Source organism: Pituophis catenifer, unplaced genomic scaffold (genome assembly GCF_029215685.1).
Source record: "Pituophis catenifer annectens isolate HBS135680 unplaced genomic scaffold, rPitCat1.0.hap2 SCAF_2, whole genome shotgun sequence".
NCBI classification, from domain to species: Eukaryota; Metazoa; Chordata; class Lepidosauria; order Squamata; family Colubridae; genus Pituophis; species Pituophis catenifer.
In genome coordinates, this window is record NW_027256882.1 from 219052938 (window position 1) to 219070461 (window position 17524).

Below are 17524 nucleotides of genomic sequence, written 5' to 3' on the forward strand. Positions count from 1 at the left end.
TGCACCTCCCAATTATTTCTAAAGAACAATATTCTTTCTGTAGACATTTTAAATGTATCCCGAATGGAAAAAAATAGTGTTTTAAAGAATTAAAACTCTTAAGAAGTTAAGAAGTTTATGCTGTGATTGCTGGTTCTATGGAAAGATGGAGCAGTTAAACCTCAAAATAAAAATGGCTTTAATTTGAAATAGGAGAGGATGATTAAAGTCCACATTTAGAATTAATGTGACGGAAAGACAGAAATGAGAAATGGGTGAGGTCATTATCTTTGACCATTATTTTTTTCTCTTCTGGATTCAACCTTTCTGTCTCTGGTTTACTTTCTGACTGTCTTATCTGCTTTGGGGAGAAACAGGATCTTGGGAACGGAGCAGTGAGCAGAAATACCTGACTATAAGCCCAGGTCCATATCTATTTTAATTCAATTCAATTCAGAAGGGACCTTGGAGGTCTCCTAGTCCAATTCCCAGCTCAAATAGGAGACTCTATACATTTAAGACAAGTGAATGTCTAGTGTCTTCTTAAAATCCTCCAGTGATGAAGCACCCACAACTTCTGAAGGCAAGCTGTTCCATTGGTTAATTGTTCTCACTGTTAGGAAGTTTCTTCTTAATTCCAAGTTGTTTCTCTCCTTGATTAGTTTCCATCCATTCTTTCTTCTCCCGCCCTCTGGTGCTTTGGAAAATAAGTTGACCCCTCTTCTTTGTGGCAGCCCCTCAGATACTGGAATGTTGCTATCATGTGCTCCTAGTCCTTCTTTAGACTAGACATATCCAGTTCCTGCAACCATTCTTCATGTTTTAGCATCCTTTAATCATTGTAGTTGCTCTTCTCTGCACTTTTCTCCCCAAAATTTCAACATCTTTTTTATCATGCTGTAGCTCAATATGAGTGCAGACTACCCACCACTCTTTTTAAAGCAACTAGTATCTGCACTAAGTTGTACAGTAGTAAATAACAGATGTGATTTCCAATCATTTTTAAGATTCTCCTTGTGGTGACTTCTTCATTTTTGGATAGCTTTGCTTTCAAGGATCAGGCAGGTGAGTGAGAAGGAGGCACCTGATTCATCTGGGAGAGACAGACATGGCTGTTTTGCAAGTGGCTGCTGACAGTCATATGCTGACACAAAGGTTGTCTTTTCTTTCGTTTTTTTGCCCTTTGTGCAAAATAACTATATGTTCAGGACATGGGTGGGAACCTGGGGAACTGACAGCTGCTGTCAAACAAAGAATTCAGTGTAGGCTTTCCTTCCATGGCTTCTCCAGGAATTTTTCTCTCCCCTTAATGACACTTTGTAATGAAGAACAGAGCATTGCTGTTCATTCATTCATTGCGGTTAAATACTGAGGTTGGAGTTATATTTTACATTTTAGAATGATTTAGATCTAACTCTTTATATCAGGGGTGTCAAACTCGCGGTCCGTGGGCCAGATGCCTCACACACTGGCCACGCCCACCCCCAGTTTAGTGAAGGGGGAAAAAGTTGTGATACGTCATGTGACACCACGAGTTTGACAATCCTGCTCTATATGATATAGTTACAGGTAGTCCTCAGCTGATGATCACAATTGGCAGCATTTCTACCATGGTCATTAAATGAGTTGCATCCGATTTTATGACTTTTTTGGTTGTAGTCACTGTGGTGGTTAAGAGTATCCAGTTTCCTCCATTTACTTTGCAGGTCACAAATAGCGATCATGTGACCCTGGGACATTGTAACGACCATTTTAAATTCATGCTGGTTGCCAAGCAACCTGGATTTTGATCACATGACTGCGAGGACACTGCAGTAGTTATAAGTGTGATGACGAATTGCAAGTATCATTTTTCACCACCATCGTAACTTCAAATGGTCATTAAATGAATGGACATCATTGAGGATCACCTGTAACATGAGGACAATCTCAGTAATTTACAGATGAAAAGTAGTATATAAGTGGACTTTTTTTTTTAAAAAAAAGACATTTTGCTTCTCATCCAAGAAACTTCTTCAGCTCTGACAGGATAGTGACATACATCACTAGATATCCATTAACTAAGACAAATGATAGTAGGAGGGATTAAGAAGGAAAAAGCATTAGGCAGATCCAAATTATTCTGCACAATAATATACAGTAAATGAAATGTAAAGGTATGGCTGAATTGTTGACCATTTAGCCATACAATGAAAATGCTACTGCCAAAAACATAATATTAATAGGGCTACCAGAATAGAGGTGCAGAATATGGATGATAGCAAAGACTAGTTCCTGTATTCTTTGTTGCCATCTAGTGATTGTTCTGATTGTTGCAGGTGCCCAATAAACATGAGAAAAACATTTATTGAATTAGTATCATTTTAATTTAATCTTAATATTCTTTAAATATCTAAACCACTGTACTGTTAATATGCAATATTCCACCTCTTTATTTCAAAGTTCTTGTAAATATCTGATACTTAATGATACTCGTTGCCTATCTTTAAAAAGAACTGTAGAATAATTGCATACATGCTTTGGTGTTATTAGTAATTCAAGGCTTTTAAATTTGGTATTTGAAAATGGCAGTAAGATGACCTAAAATATTAACAATCCTATTAGTTCAAAGATTTAACTGGTATTTTAAAATTGGGATTATCTCAAAATGTACCTTTATCTTAATGAATAATGAGCAAAATGGGTCTTGTATTGCAAATCTTCCTAATATGCCAGACTTGAAACATGTAGAATTTTGATAAAAAGAATTTAGCATTACTAATTATTGTAATGAGTTGAAAGTATTATCTTATAATTTCTTCCAATTCACATTTTTATTGGAATAAAGGAATACAAATTATTATTAAAAATTATCAGAAAAATATAGGAATATTTTTATATTAAAAATATTTTGTATCCCCAGACAACACATAAATAATTAAGTAGCAAAGCTGAAGTAACCTACTGTATTATATAAATCACAACAAAATATCCCAAATGTAACAAAACGTGTTACTCTTACTTTTCAAGGCTATCCTAAGGCTATGTATTAGTGTATTGCAATGTCCCAAATGAACAGAAAAGAAAAATAAACCCCACCCTTATAATGTAATAAACTGGAATTCTTACTCAAACTAAGGAGGGTTCCTTTGATGTTCAAAGAGATTGTTGTTATAGCTAACCATCAGGAGAATCATTGGCTGGGACATTAAAATACATATATATATATATATATATATATATATATATATATATATATATATATATATATATATATATATATATACACAAACGCATAGATAGCACTTTGAATTTTATTAACTTACATCTGGGACAACACCATATAATATTTAAAAAAAAAAATACAGTTCATCTAAGTTAGAATTACCAGATCTGGGTTGCAAAAATCTCATAACCACCAGATGGCAGCAAAGAGATACAAAAATATTTTGCTCTTTGATCCCATTACCTATTGTATCTACAGAACTCTATGTAACTAACTGGAAATGTTCTGTTCATTTACAGGTAGTCCTCAACTTATGACCACAATTGAGCCCAACATTTCTGTTTTTAAGTGAAACATTTGTTAAGTGAGTTTTACCCCATTTTACGACCTTTCTTGCCTCAGTTGTTAAGTGAATCACTGAAGCTGATAAGTTAGTAACCTGGTTGTTAAGTGAATCTGGCTTCCCCATTTAATTTAATAATTTAATTTAATATTTAAATTTGTATACCGCCCCATTAACTTTGCTCATCAGAAAGTCGCAAAAGGGGATCACATGGCCTTGGGGCACTGCAGTGGTCATAATATGAAACACCTGCCAAGCATCTGAATTTTGGTCACATGATCATGGGGACACTGCAAAGGTCGTAACTGTGAAAATTGGTCATAAGCAGTGGTGGGATTCAGCCAGTTCGCACCTATTCAGGAGAATCGGTTGTTAAAAGAAATCTTATTTTGGTTTTTTTCCACTTTACAGGGCTAATCCTGTAAGGAAGGCAGGAAAGAAACATTCTGGTGTTGTTTCTAGCCTAATCTTTATTGCCCTGCTTACAGAAACTGCCTCTCTGGTTAACCCTTATTACATTGTAACAGCTAAGGTGCTTTGCCCATAGACGTGAGTGATGTTGAATTGGCCACGCCCACACAGTCACATGACCACTGAGCCACACCTACCCAGCTGGTCATTAGGGCAGAGAACTAGTTGTTAAATTATTTGAATCCCACCATGGTCATAAGTTACTTTTTTTAGTGCCGTTGTAACCTTGAACAGTCACTAAATGTATTTGTTGGTCTTCGATTAATACTAACGTACATAGCACCCTCCTTCGTCCGTCCCCCCAATCCTGTGAGATTGGTTGGTCAGAAGTATGTATCTGGCCCAAAGTCAGCTTTGTAGACTTGCGCTTGGGACTCTGTGACCCAATGTATTATAGAACATTGTCTTTGAAGTAGCAGCTATGAAAGTCTTCTGGGATTGCTCTGAAAGGTCTCCTATCATCCAGTTGATGATAATGATGATGATGATGTTCATTCAATCATTTCTGACTCTTGGCAATTCTATGGGCCAGGTCTTCCGATCTTACACTACTTCTTTGTTTTTATATACTATGGCTGGTGTCAGCTTTGATGGTACATCCAGATATATGTAAAAATAATTATCATCCATCTTAAGTCAATAAAGAACTACCTAAATTCCATGCTCATCAGTGATAAAGTTAGTGAGCCAGTGTCAGAGGGTGTCATTATTCTGTTGTTCTAGGCTTTGATGTTTTATTTCTGGTGTCTGTCTGCCTGTCTGTCATGTAGACATAGAACAGGTAGGTTTTTTGTATGCTGAGAAATAATTCTAAGTAAAAGCAAAAGAAATTAAATCAGCAATCTCTTGGAAACCGTTGGAGGCCAATTAGCAACAGTTCTTAAGAAATAAAGTTTGTGTGCATAGGCTGAGCTTAATTTCTTAGTCAGCCTTTCCCTATCCGGGAAGCTGAAAGCTCTGCTGATAACTTATCATACATTGGAATTGGGGTCCAGAATGTGAAAAGCTTTTCAGGTCTGTGATTTATGTAATGTTAAAAGTGCTGGGGTCATTAGGATAAACAAAAACCCTTTCTATGATCCTAATTAATCACATATATAGACACACAGACATAACCCAATACTCCAGGCATTGAACAAAACTATCAACACAACTCTTTCAGAGTTTAAAGCCTTGAAACCTAGTCCTTTCTTACTTTTCTTCTTGAATCTCATTCTATTGTTAGTACAGTCTTCTAGTATTTGTTTGAACTGTTGTTTCTGACTTGGTGTATATATTTTTTTCATTCTTGAAACCAAGCAGGCTTGAAATCAAGAAAAATGTAATATTCTTACTTCCAAAAGTGATTTTAGGACAAATACAAGCAGTACATAATAACAAGGTAATAAACCTTCCCTGCATTCATTATCAAGTGTTTTTACATCTGAGTGTGCGGTTTCTATTTATTGTTTCTAGCTAATGATACAGTTTGATTTGTGCTCTATAAATTTATCTAATCCTTATTAAATATCCTCTAGGCTAATCACCCTCCCCACATCTTTAAGAAGTACCTTTGTCAGGACCTTCTGTATCACTATTTAAAGGGCATGCAGTATTTAAAGAACAGCACATTTCCTATAGAAAGGTGAGCCTTGCAACTTTTGATGAAACCTTTGTAATAAAAGTAGGGAAAATGTTATGAAGAATCTATTTGTTCCTCTGTGAAAACATACAGTATTTATTCTTAGACCTTCTAAGACACTTTAAAAAAAAAACTACGCTAACTATCAAGAGGTGCTACTATTAACTTTCAGAATTCAAAAGGAGTATAAGATTGTTCCATGTTTTGAAGGTGGTGGTAACCAAGTATTGCAAAGAAAGAAGAGGGGTGAGGCATGTTAGAAATGTTTGTGGTTATCTTACTATTTTAATTGGTACTATGGCCAAAAAAAAAGAGGAAACAGTCATAGAATGGGCAGATGAAACAACATCAAAGTTTGTGAGCTGGGTGCCCTGAGGTAATGTACAGCTAAATTCTTTAATGTATTCACTTGGCATAACTAAAGAATCTGTGCTCAATACCACACAGGCTCATATCTGCTCGTTCGTGGTGTGAAGCTAACTGTAGGAACCTGAGCTATTTTGCTTATCTTCCACCTAGCAGGAATGGGAAGTGTGTTGGGTTCTAAAGGGTGTTTATTGCAGACCTTCTTTCTGTTTCAAGTAATGGCAAAATAAAGTGAAGAGTCTTTTCATATCTTCTCTCATATGGCATGATGGAAGAGAAGTAGTAGTCTAGGAAACCGTGCTGTGTATGTAGAGAGAGAGGGGCAGTTGCCCACAAATCACCAAATGTGCTGGGTGGGGCAGATCTATGCATTCTTCACCGAGGATTTTTCCTGTTTAGCCTGGAGCCCCTGGAATATTATCTGTTGGGTTGGGTTGTCTTTATTAAGTGCAAACTGAAAAGCAAGACAAGAAGATAACTATTTTCTTTGGATTTACGGGATAATATTTGTATGGTTTCAGAAGTAACTTTGTCGGTTATTGGTACCATCAATAATTTTTCACTTATTTGTATCAATGAATGAATGAGCAAATGAATGAATGAATTAACGAACGAACGAACGAATGAATGAATGAATGAATGTGTGTATATTTTCTTCTTATTTATTTTTATGACTTAAAAATCTGTAATGTCAGTTTTGATCAGTTGTCTTTCTCTGAATCACTTTTCACATCCAAATTTCTGACTAATGCTACCATTTGCAACATAAATAAATGTTCAGTTTATACAATAACTTTGGAAAACGCGTACAAATATTTCTAAAAGATCAAAGTCATTTAGTAAATTTATTAATGTAATCATTTTCATGTTTTCTTTTTTTGGTAACTTTGTAAATTAATAATTCATTCTGCCCCATATACCATGGAACATATTCTTAAAATTATGTTTATCAAGACTGGAGTTTTGAAAATGTATACCGTATACTTATACTGTAGATACTGTAATAAGAGAACTATCAAGAGTACTTTAAAATATTATGCTATAACCTCATACTAAATGGGAACTCTGCCTAATTTCTAAGTCAATTAGTGACCAAAACTATTTTTAAATCTTTTTTATCTAGAAAATAGTACAAGTATACTGGGTCATATTTTTTCCATTTTACCACATACTGATAAGTTACCTAAAAATGATTTTATTGTAAGCCTGAGTAGGACATCTGCTTGGAGTTAAATGTCATGCAAACAATAAGCTTTACTCCTACAAAGATAACTATAGTAGGTGAACTTAAAGGCAATAAGTAATTTTGGGGAAACATACAAAGGATGCTTCTGAATAAGCTAGAATTTCCCACTGTAGCAAAGTAATGCAAAAGAACTTTCTTACCATGATAGAGCTACAGACATGCAGAATGTATGTCAATTCAGGGCTGCTATTTCAAAGCTAAGCTTTTACAAGCTTAAGAAAATTGAATTTCTTTTCTCTTTCCCCTCCTTTGTAAAGACATTTTGCTCACTTCCATGACACTAGAATGTTAAAGCTAGTCTGGAGGTGATACCATAGCACACCTTACCTTACGTTTACCTGATTTTGAAGCCAGACCAGCCTGCTTGCTAATACTGAACTCACGTTGAAGGCCCCCAGTTCTTCAGTGACCTGAACTGGCCAAATTCTCCATATTAAAGATTCTTGTTCTTATATAGTTCATTCTTTGCAAATATCATCAATTGTGGGTGTGAGAGAGGTGTGTTTCATATTCTGATATTTTCAATGATGACGGCAATTGCATAGATTCCCCCCCCCCCCAGTAATACTCGTTATTTATAGTATACGGTACTTAGTTGAGAGATAAATCTTTCAAAACATTAAAGCACTCTCTATCTAATTTAAAATAATGAAGTAAATAATTTTAACTTTATTTACAGTTAAATATGCAGTGTGTTTTTATTTTGTTCCTGTAAATATTTTGATGGATTGTACAAATGAATAGTGCATTCAAAATTAACTTCTACTGGCTGTGTTCTTGTGCTTATGTTACCTTGTTTAGCAAAATTGGGAACAACTTGGCCTTCCACTAATTTTAGTTTTAACGTATTCCTTTCATCACTGAAAGGTCATAATTATTTTTTTATAGACTAAAGATACCTGGAAGCTGTCTGTAAGACCATAAAGGAATATAATAGTGAAGATCTACAAAATGGCATGTTCCACCCTATCTATTAAAAATAAGATTTAACTGTGTCTGTATTTGTGTGGAGAAAAAAAGAAGGGTAGAAAAAATGAATGGTATTTATAATTGAAATCTTAATTACCTTGATGTACTAATGGCAAGTGTTTTCACAGTTCTAAACAGCTTATGATGGAAATTTCAAGATAAACTTTTCTATAAAATTTGGCATAAGTATGAGCAAACTGTGGGGTTTATGCTTCTGGCACTTCTGAGTTTCATTCCCTACTATCCCACAGTTGAACCAAGAAGCCAATTTTAATCTTCTACTAAAGCTTTAGATAATTAATCTGCTCATTAGCTCAATTAAAGCTTGCAGCCGTATTTTTCAACCACTCGGTGCTTAAAGAAGGAATCTTTTGGTGGTAAAGCTTTCTTGAACTTTTTAAAAATTTCAGTACAAGTGGTTATCTAATTTCTGTGGTAAAGGTAAGATTCCTTTGTGTATTTGTTATTTCTACAATCCAGAAACAGAAATATGGGTGTCCACATGAGCGTAACTTGGAATTATTTTTAAAATATATATATATTTAAGCTATTTTTTTTCATCACTTCTTATGAATAAAGTATGACTGTGATGCATAATAGCAGAAATTGTTTTTTTTCTGTTTCATGTTCATGAACCATTATATTTTCCTATAGAGGCACAGTGTGTCTTAAAATCCCATTTTTTCTACTATAGAAAAAAGTGTGCAGAAAGTATGCATAGCTAGAGTTCATTAATATAAGCACAGACCAGATTTAAAAATGTATTAATTGATCCCATTCTATTTATCAATTTATCATTGATCAGTTGGGAGAACACGCTTGATCTAAATTCGCTATCAGACAAGGAAAAATTCCTCTTTCTACACACAGTCTGAGATTGTGCTCTAGATGTAACTTGGAGCTTTAGTGTAGGTACAACCACCTTGTGCATTTTTTCTGAATATTAGAGGGAGTGCCAATACACATGATTTCCCAAGTTCGCTCCTTAGTTATTAAATTATATAAATAGTATAGCTACTGTTTAGGACAGAATATCTCAGAAATCAGGTTTTTTTTATCTAAACACAACCCATTGTGTTCAATAATTGTTACTCCCAAGGTGGTAAGCACAGTGTCCTGAGAAATAAGTGCTGTTGCAATCCACTAGAACTTCTGAGTGGGCCATGAGTTTTCATTCCATGTATCATAATTGTTGAGCATTTAGTTACATGTATATTAAAAGCTAAGCAAGATTAGGAACACATTTCTTTTCAATATTGTAAAATCATATCTTATATTTGGCTAAGAAAAATGGTTGCACTGTTAGTTTGTAGGACTGTAAAATGTATAACATTCCCATTACAGTTGCTGATATCTGTTGGAATAAACATTTTTCATATGGACACAAGCTATTTGGAAGAAAATACAGTTGAGTCTTGCAGCTGCTTTGCTAAGCCATTACATGCTTCAGTTGCAGTTTGTTGAAAAAGTCACTGAATAAACTGCAGCTTGTTTTATCTAACGTTATTCTGTCTCTTCTATTTGGAGGTTATACAAAGAAATGTTACTTTAATAAAAGACCCAAGTTTCTCTGCAACTAGAAGTAAGAAAAATATTAATAATTGACAATTAGCAAGCAACAATTTCTATTTCTCATTCTTCCCTTTACATCTATTCCATTTGGAGATCTGTTCCATTTGGAGTTCTATTTTCAGATTGTTTTTAAAAGTACTTATGAAAATGTGTAGATAAAATGTAGATATTTTGTTTTCAATAATTGTTTCTAAATGATCTGTAGTTGGACTGAACAAATGGCCAACACTACTGGTAACAAAAATAAATATTAGGAGATATTAGAGCAAATAAATCAATTAGGAAATCTAAAAGAAATAACTCTGGACTAGATGAATGAGAATAGAAAAAAAAAAGGGCGGGGGATAACTGAAAGGAAATAAAATGTATTTATTTGTTTAGAACATTTATATGGCTGCCCACTCACTTTCCTTGACTCTGGGCGGCTTACAGACAAATAACTACTTCACTGGAGGTTTTAAAGGTTTTTAAGAAGTGATTGGACAACCATTTGTTTGAAATGATGTAGGGTTTCCTGTTTGAACAGAGGGTTAGATTAGAAGACCTCCAAGTTCCCTTCCAACTCCATCATTCTATTATTTAAGAAAGCATATTTGAAAGAAGGGGTGATATATTATCCTTTATTGGTGATATATCTTTCTAAGCTAGTTAGAGAGGTGGGCATAAGAACTTCTTTGCTCTTCTTCTGCACTTGTGGATTTTCTATAGCTATCTGACTGAATACTATGGAAATTAAATCTGAAAGTGACAGGTTTTTGATCTGATTCAGTATGACTTACAATGTTTTTTCTTGTACAGAGCTTCATTTCTCTGACTTCCTCCAAACTGCATCTTTCAAAACAGTATTAATACTTTTGGAAATCCTTTGTCACGCATACAGGAAAGTTTCTTTCAAAGGTTCTATATATATATATTAGGATTCTACAATGGAGTGAGTATAAAGACTGTTGTTGGCTGACCAGCTGTCTTGAAAAACTGTGAATTTATATAAGCATTGCTTTGAAATATTTAGTTCCAATGCTAATTTATATAAATTACTAAGTTTAAACAAACATTTTTATAGATAATTCATTAGCAGAGCATTGATATTATCAGAGTAGAATTTACATGCATAAATCACTGATTTTTCCAGAAGATTGAACTTTTTATTTACTCTGTATTTTAATAAATGTAGATTAAATTGTATAGGATTAATTTAAAATAAACTATATTTGCCTTGTAAATATTTCTATTATGTTTAATTTGTGGTAAAGGATTGCTGTAGGAAAGACTAGGCATAAGATTAAAATATGAGAAGGATTTATAAAGCACAAAGGATTAAAGAAAAGATTGATTTCCTTTTGCAGTAAAACAAATAAAAAGCAACACCCATATGCTATAAATCAAATCTAAGTACAATGTTAAAATTTTAGTTGTGGCATTTGGAGATGTCTTTAACCACATGTTTCTAACCATAATTGTTTGTGTTGTTGGGGTGTCCATCACAGGCCATAATTCCAAATACTGATTGTTTTTAATTGTGTTGTAAGGTGGAATTATGCCAGTCACTGCTCTGAGTTCATATGGATAGGGAAGGGCTATAAATAACTAAATAAAATATATATGTATTTCTAAGGATGTCTATTTTCATATTGACAATATGCCTATTGAAATAAAGACGTTTCCCAGAAAATGTGTTTAGATTTCAGCCAAAATAAAAATACAGTTGAAGACTTTATTAGAAACTCTGTTATTATTTGAAATTGATTCCAAATCCAAAAATTAGTTTTTCATTATTTTATTTACTCTATGTATTTTAATAAATGTAGATTAAACTGAGACACGGGTTGTACAGGATTAATTTAAAATGAGCTATATTTGCCTTCTAAATATTTCTATTATGTTTAATTTGTGGTAGAGAATTGCTGTAGGAAAGAATAAGTATAAGATTAAAATACAAAAAGGATTTTATAAAGCACAAAGGATTAAAGAAAAGATTGATTTCCTTGTGCAGTAAAACATATAAAAAGCAACACCCATATGCTATAAATCAAATCTAAGTACAATAAAACTTCAGTTTAGCTGTAATGATGTTTTATTTTAATATCAAACTGTGGAATTGCACAAACGCCAAACTTGCAGACAGGATCGGCTTTTAATTAGATTTTCAGTGCGTATGCTTAAAATTACGGTAACAATAATCATATAATAATTATAGAATTAATTGCTGTTCTGTTTTATTTATTGCCTTCTGGATTAAACTTCACACTCATGAAGAACATGTGCTCAGGCTGGATTTAAGAGAGTAAATCCAGACTTTTAAAAAAAATACTTTCCAAGTTGGAGTTCTTGTGCTACATTGTGGGCTTGTTCATGGCTTGTAAAGAATCCAAGGGAATTTGTAATGGGCTGTGAACAATGGATTGCAGTAGGGGGAAAAACAACAAAAGGAGATGGAAGGAAAATTGCCTAATTAGACCCAGCACTACTTCTGGAAACATTAAAAAGGGATCAGAGATCTACAGCAAGAGAGAGGAGTGAAATAGTGCCTCCTTGCCGGATACACCAGAACATTATTTTTCAAAAGGGAATTGAAATTAGACTTAGACTTTTAGGCATGAACAAACATCTGAATGATATTATATCTTTAGTCATTAAATAAGTGATTCTCTAAATATCTTTGCACTGTTTTGTGATATGCTTTCCTCCCCCCCCCATGTGCCATTTTTTCCCTGTTCATTATTCCACCTAATTTATTTTTGAACCATTGGTTTAAGTTACACAACATAAAAATAACTGAGTAGATAAAGTATACTTTTGTTACAGAGCAGAGTTGGGGAACGATGGCTCCTTTATGACTTGTGATTTTCAACTCCCAGAATTCCTAAGTCAACATGCCTGGCTCAAGAATTCTGGGAGTTGAAGTCCGCACGTCACAAAAGGGCCATCGTTTTTCCCCCGTCTGCTATATGAAATCTTCTATGAATTGAATGTGGACAACCTGGTATTCCCCAGGTTGGGGTACAAGTCCCATAATTCTTCACATCAAGGGCCATTTTGTAAGCCTGATTTTAGTCATCCAAAACATCAGAAACGGCACCAGATTACTTATCCTTTTTGTAACCTAAAAATCAGAAGCTACAGTAGTCTGTTTATTTTTTAACATTCGTTATTTCATTGTAAGGATTAAAGGATTCTTGGAGTGACTGAAAATATCAGTTAAGATCTATAACAATAAAAACAGGAAATAGAAAACAATAATAAAAATCATATGTAAGGACAGTTTTACCAACAGAAGGGATAAGCACATTTTTAAAGCATTGCCAATTACTTAATATCTTGGGGAAAGAATTTCAAAAATATAGCTCTGCTCTTTATTGCCAATAGCAAGAGAACTAAAACAGTGGATGCAGAGTAAGCATAAGACCAAAATAAGTAAGCTTCTTTACAATAATGCAGTGCTTATAGTATTAAAAGAAACAAAGTCAATTGTAGTGAAAGTGGATAATGTTGTTTCATGTTTCCTTAGCTGAAAAGGGTTTATAATAACAGTTGGAGCATATATCTTGCATAATGCGTATGCTTCATAGTAGTGGTTTGTATGGTTCTATATATTCTACAAAGAGGATATGTAGAAGATAGGAATTGTGGTTAATGATAGAAGGAATTGGCATAGAATGTGTGTTTGAGATACTTCTTGCATGAGATACAGTGTATTTGGTTCTCTGTAGACAAAAGTATAGTGTTTTATCTAGCTTCTTTTCCCAAAATAATAGTTCTCCTGAGTTCTGCAACAGAGGAAGATTTTCCAAAAATTTCATAAGGAAGGTGCTAATTCACAAGAATGTTGCGAGCCAGGTAACCCTGTTCTGGCATTCTGTAGACATCCTGTGCTCAAAATAATATACTGTAAGTGCTGCAGATTCTGTCTCATATTCACCCTTCATGTGAAAGAATGACCGATTTTTTATAGACAGCAGAATGGCCTTTCTGTTTTTGAAGAATTTGTCTATGATTTAGAACTTTAAAATATCAGTGAACTAAATCTACTGAAGAGCCTTCACAGACATATAAGGTTCTATATTGCAAGAAGTTTTTTTCAGAGTAGGGACACTTAAGAAGACAGAAGATGGCAGAGCTTGGTTAGTTTTCCCTGTTCCTTCTCCCATATATAGATTACAGAAAAATAGAATTGTCAAATATATTTATTGTGGATTGGATATTGGAGATCAATACACTTCCAGCAAAATGCAAATAAAAAACCCAATCAGAATATACTGCTCATTATGGCAAAATCAGCACCTGGTAGGGACAATGTTCATGGAAGACATTAGAAGCTGAGCTAGTGCGTCTATCTTCCATATTACTAGACAATTTGAATTTATATGAATTTTAATATCTGATCTACAATTGATAAAAGAAAAAACCAATTGCTGTATTTTAAAATCTTAGTTGTGGCACTTAGTTGTGCAGGAGATGTTTTTAACCACATTTTTCTAACCGTAGTTGTTCATGTTGGGGTGTCCATCATAGGCAGTAATTCCAAAAATACTGATAGTTTTTAATTGTGTTGTATGATAGAATTATGCCGATCACTGCTCTGTGTTCATATGGATAGGGAAGGGCTATAAATAACTAAATAATATATATATATATATATATATATATATATATATATATATATATATATGTATATATATATATATATATATATGTTTTCTGAGGTTTTCGCGGGTGTTTGTATGTAGGTCTTTGGTTATTCAGGTTTTCTCCTGCATAAAATTGGAAGTGTCTTGGCAACGTTTCGACGAAGTCTCATTCGTCATCTTCAGGCTGGTGTTTTCGGCTTCGTGCTTCTAGGAGCAATGTGTAATCGCAGCTGTTTCTTCCTTTTAACTGCCAGTTAACATGCTGGAGAACTGAAGTGTTATCAGCTACTGTTCCTACTTCCACCAAATGTTGTAAAACTATTCTGTCAATTGATCTCAGTGGTTGAACTTACATATTTTCAAAAGTCCCTGGTGGCTCATTTTAGAAGCACAAAAATTGTTATAAAAACTATAAACTAAATATTAATATATTTTGAATTGATGATGTGCCCATCTCACAGTTGGGTACAAACGAAGAAACAAGTAAAATATGTGTGTTTCAAATGGATGTAGAATTCTACAGTATGGATTCAGTTTATCTGAAGCTTCTATACAAACCAAAAGAATAAAAACTCAGATTGATGCTAATTATATAAAACATAGTCTGGGTTTTAATACCTTGACTTTCTTTCTAGTATATATATATATTTATATGATTTAATCTGAACATGCAGACAAATGGAAAGCTACTTGGGAAATATCTACAAATTTCTTTGCTTTAAGGACATGTGCAAATTATGCCAGGAATTGTGTTTTTCTGGTTTGTTTCAAGGAAAACTGTAAAACTTTCAACTGAACAGTTCCTGAAATTATTTGTCAGGTCATCAAATCTGTCACACAACAGCAATTTCCTCTTCTTCATCTGCCTTAGGTTGTATTATGGTTTGCCAGATGCTCATTTTCCTACTTTTAATAACCCAAGAAACCAATAACAATGTTATTCTTTGAAGAATGTAACCCTTAAATATGGCCCGAACATGTATGTTCCCTGTTGTGTACGTTCCCTTCATTTTATCGGGTACAACTTTCAGAAAGTTCTGTGACACACAAAGAAGAACTTTAAGGTACCAAAGTTCATAAATAATGGAAGCAAAATAAAATAATAATAATAAAAAAAGCCCTCACAACATCAGACAGACGCAAAAGCCAGGACCGGTTCCGATGACAGTCTGTCAGTGCCTTAGAGCCTCTGTCTTTGCTACAGCTCACTGAATGTTTTATTTTTGTTATAATTACAGTATCTTGCCTGCACTTTGTCCCTCTGATCCTTTGTTAAAGCCCAGATCAGTCTGTGCAGACTGTGCTTGTAGGTGTGATTTATTGAGTGACAAGTAGCTGTAGGGTAGAATACACGCCTCTGTACCTGAGTAAAGCATTAGACATCACAGAACTGGGGGGGGGTGAGATGAGGAGGAAAAGCAAAGAGCAGTAACACAGCAGCTCCTGGATACAGATCAGACAAGAGGTTTTGCCACAAATCACCTAGAAACATGTCAGACGCTGCATGTTTGTTGTTTTACACTGAGGGCACAGCCGTAGTCCAAAAGTATTGATTCTTTTCTTTGTACAGAGACAGAAGCTGTCAGCTCTTGCAGGCCGACCTTGGTATAGCTCAGACATCTATTCCCCACCCTGCCTGCTAGATGAACCCCACAGGAAAAGTCTAGGGAAGAGAGGCAATGTCCGTTTCACACAAGCAGAAAGAGACCCCAGCCTCCTACCTCCTCCAAAGGGGAGCAGCTAGACGCCGGATGGAGTGACACAGAATTCAATCTCTTCTCTGTTCTCCCGTGACTCTAAAATTCTGGAGAAATTTAGAAAAATAGTAGCTCAAGATTACTTCCACAAAAATACACCCCAATGTTCCTCTTGTTTTAAAAACGAGTGATAAGGCAGCTCTCATTCCTTGGTTCCGTTTTGAGCGATTAGCAAGGTAAAATAGAAAGCAGGCCCATACATGCTAATTGGAGTCAGGAATACAATAGGATTGTAATTATTCGTGGTCATCTAATAAAAAGCACACATAAAAATGCAACCACATTTCTGGAAATATTTGTGTTCAAGGTCTGAACTTTGGGTTCCCTTTTTATAGCATGCAGTGGCGCATATGGGGTAGATCATAACATCTTTGGCGAATTTCATTTTCATGGTCTTTTAAAAAAACTTATAAATTAACAGTGAAAAGTTTAAATAAACAAAAGTTAATAGTCTGTTTCAATTTGTTCAAAATATAAGGAAATATTTCCTGGAAAAGTGATGTTATGCTTCAAAATTATATCAAAATTGCCTTGCTTTTTGACCAATTCCTTAATAATGTTTTTTTTCAGTGACATACTTTATCTGATATAAAATCCACTGCCTTGATTCTATCAATATGTTATGTCCATAATTATTGGTTTTTCTAGAGCTGGTTTTGAAATGTGGTAATTACTTATTAAGTAATTCTAGGCACATATTTAGAAAGAGTGTTTCAGGTGCTACCAAATTCTTTGTTGTCATTTCTCTGTATATTTCTAATTTGAAATGACCACTTAAATGTTTTTTATATGCATTATTATTCAGTAATTTATTTCCTTTTTTTCAAATGAAAAGGACCTGATTTTGAGTCACTTGGCACTAGTTACAGGAAATATTAACTATGGTCAAAGTACAGTGGAATGGCTTTATCATTGTTACAAATACTATCATGTTTCTGGTTCTTTATTATGTGTAATGGGAAAGCATATATTTATTTAAAAGAGTTATAGATTTAAGGAGAAAATAGATCAAGTAGCAGCAGATAAACTTCAAATCTGAAAATTTGTAAGACAAAACGGATTTTATTGATATCTTAAACTGCATTTTAAAATGGTGTTTCATTAACTTTGGTAACATTTAAATGCATTGATTAAATCTGTATTATGATTTTCTGCTTAATAAAAACACAATCGCCATCAGGATTAGAAACCATTCATCATCCCATGTATTTTCAGAGCCATCCAGCAAGGGAAAGGAAAAATATGGCATATGAACTACTAATTTGTATAGAGCTTTTGCCAGCAGAATGAAAGTAGTACGTAGTTGTTTTTTTTCCCCATAGGGGAGTAACAGTGATTGGACAGACAAAGAAAAATGGTCCTTTCCT

At 34.1% G+C, this 17524-nt stretch overlaps 1 protein-coding gene across 1 annotated transcript in view; it reads left to right on the plus strand.

The window, feature by feature from the left end:
- The window catches only part of BNC2 (basonuclin zinc finger protein 2), a 295002-nt gene that overhangs the window by 66726 nt on the left and 210752 nt on the right, over positions 1-17524 (plus strand). The gene's annotated exons all lie outside the window — the stretch shown is intronic.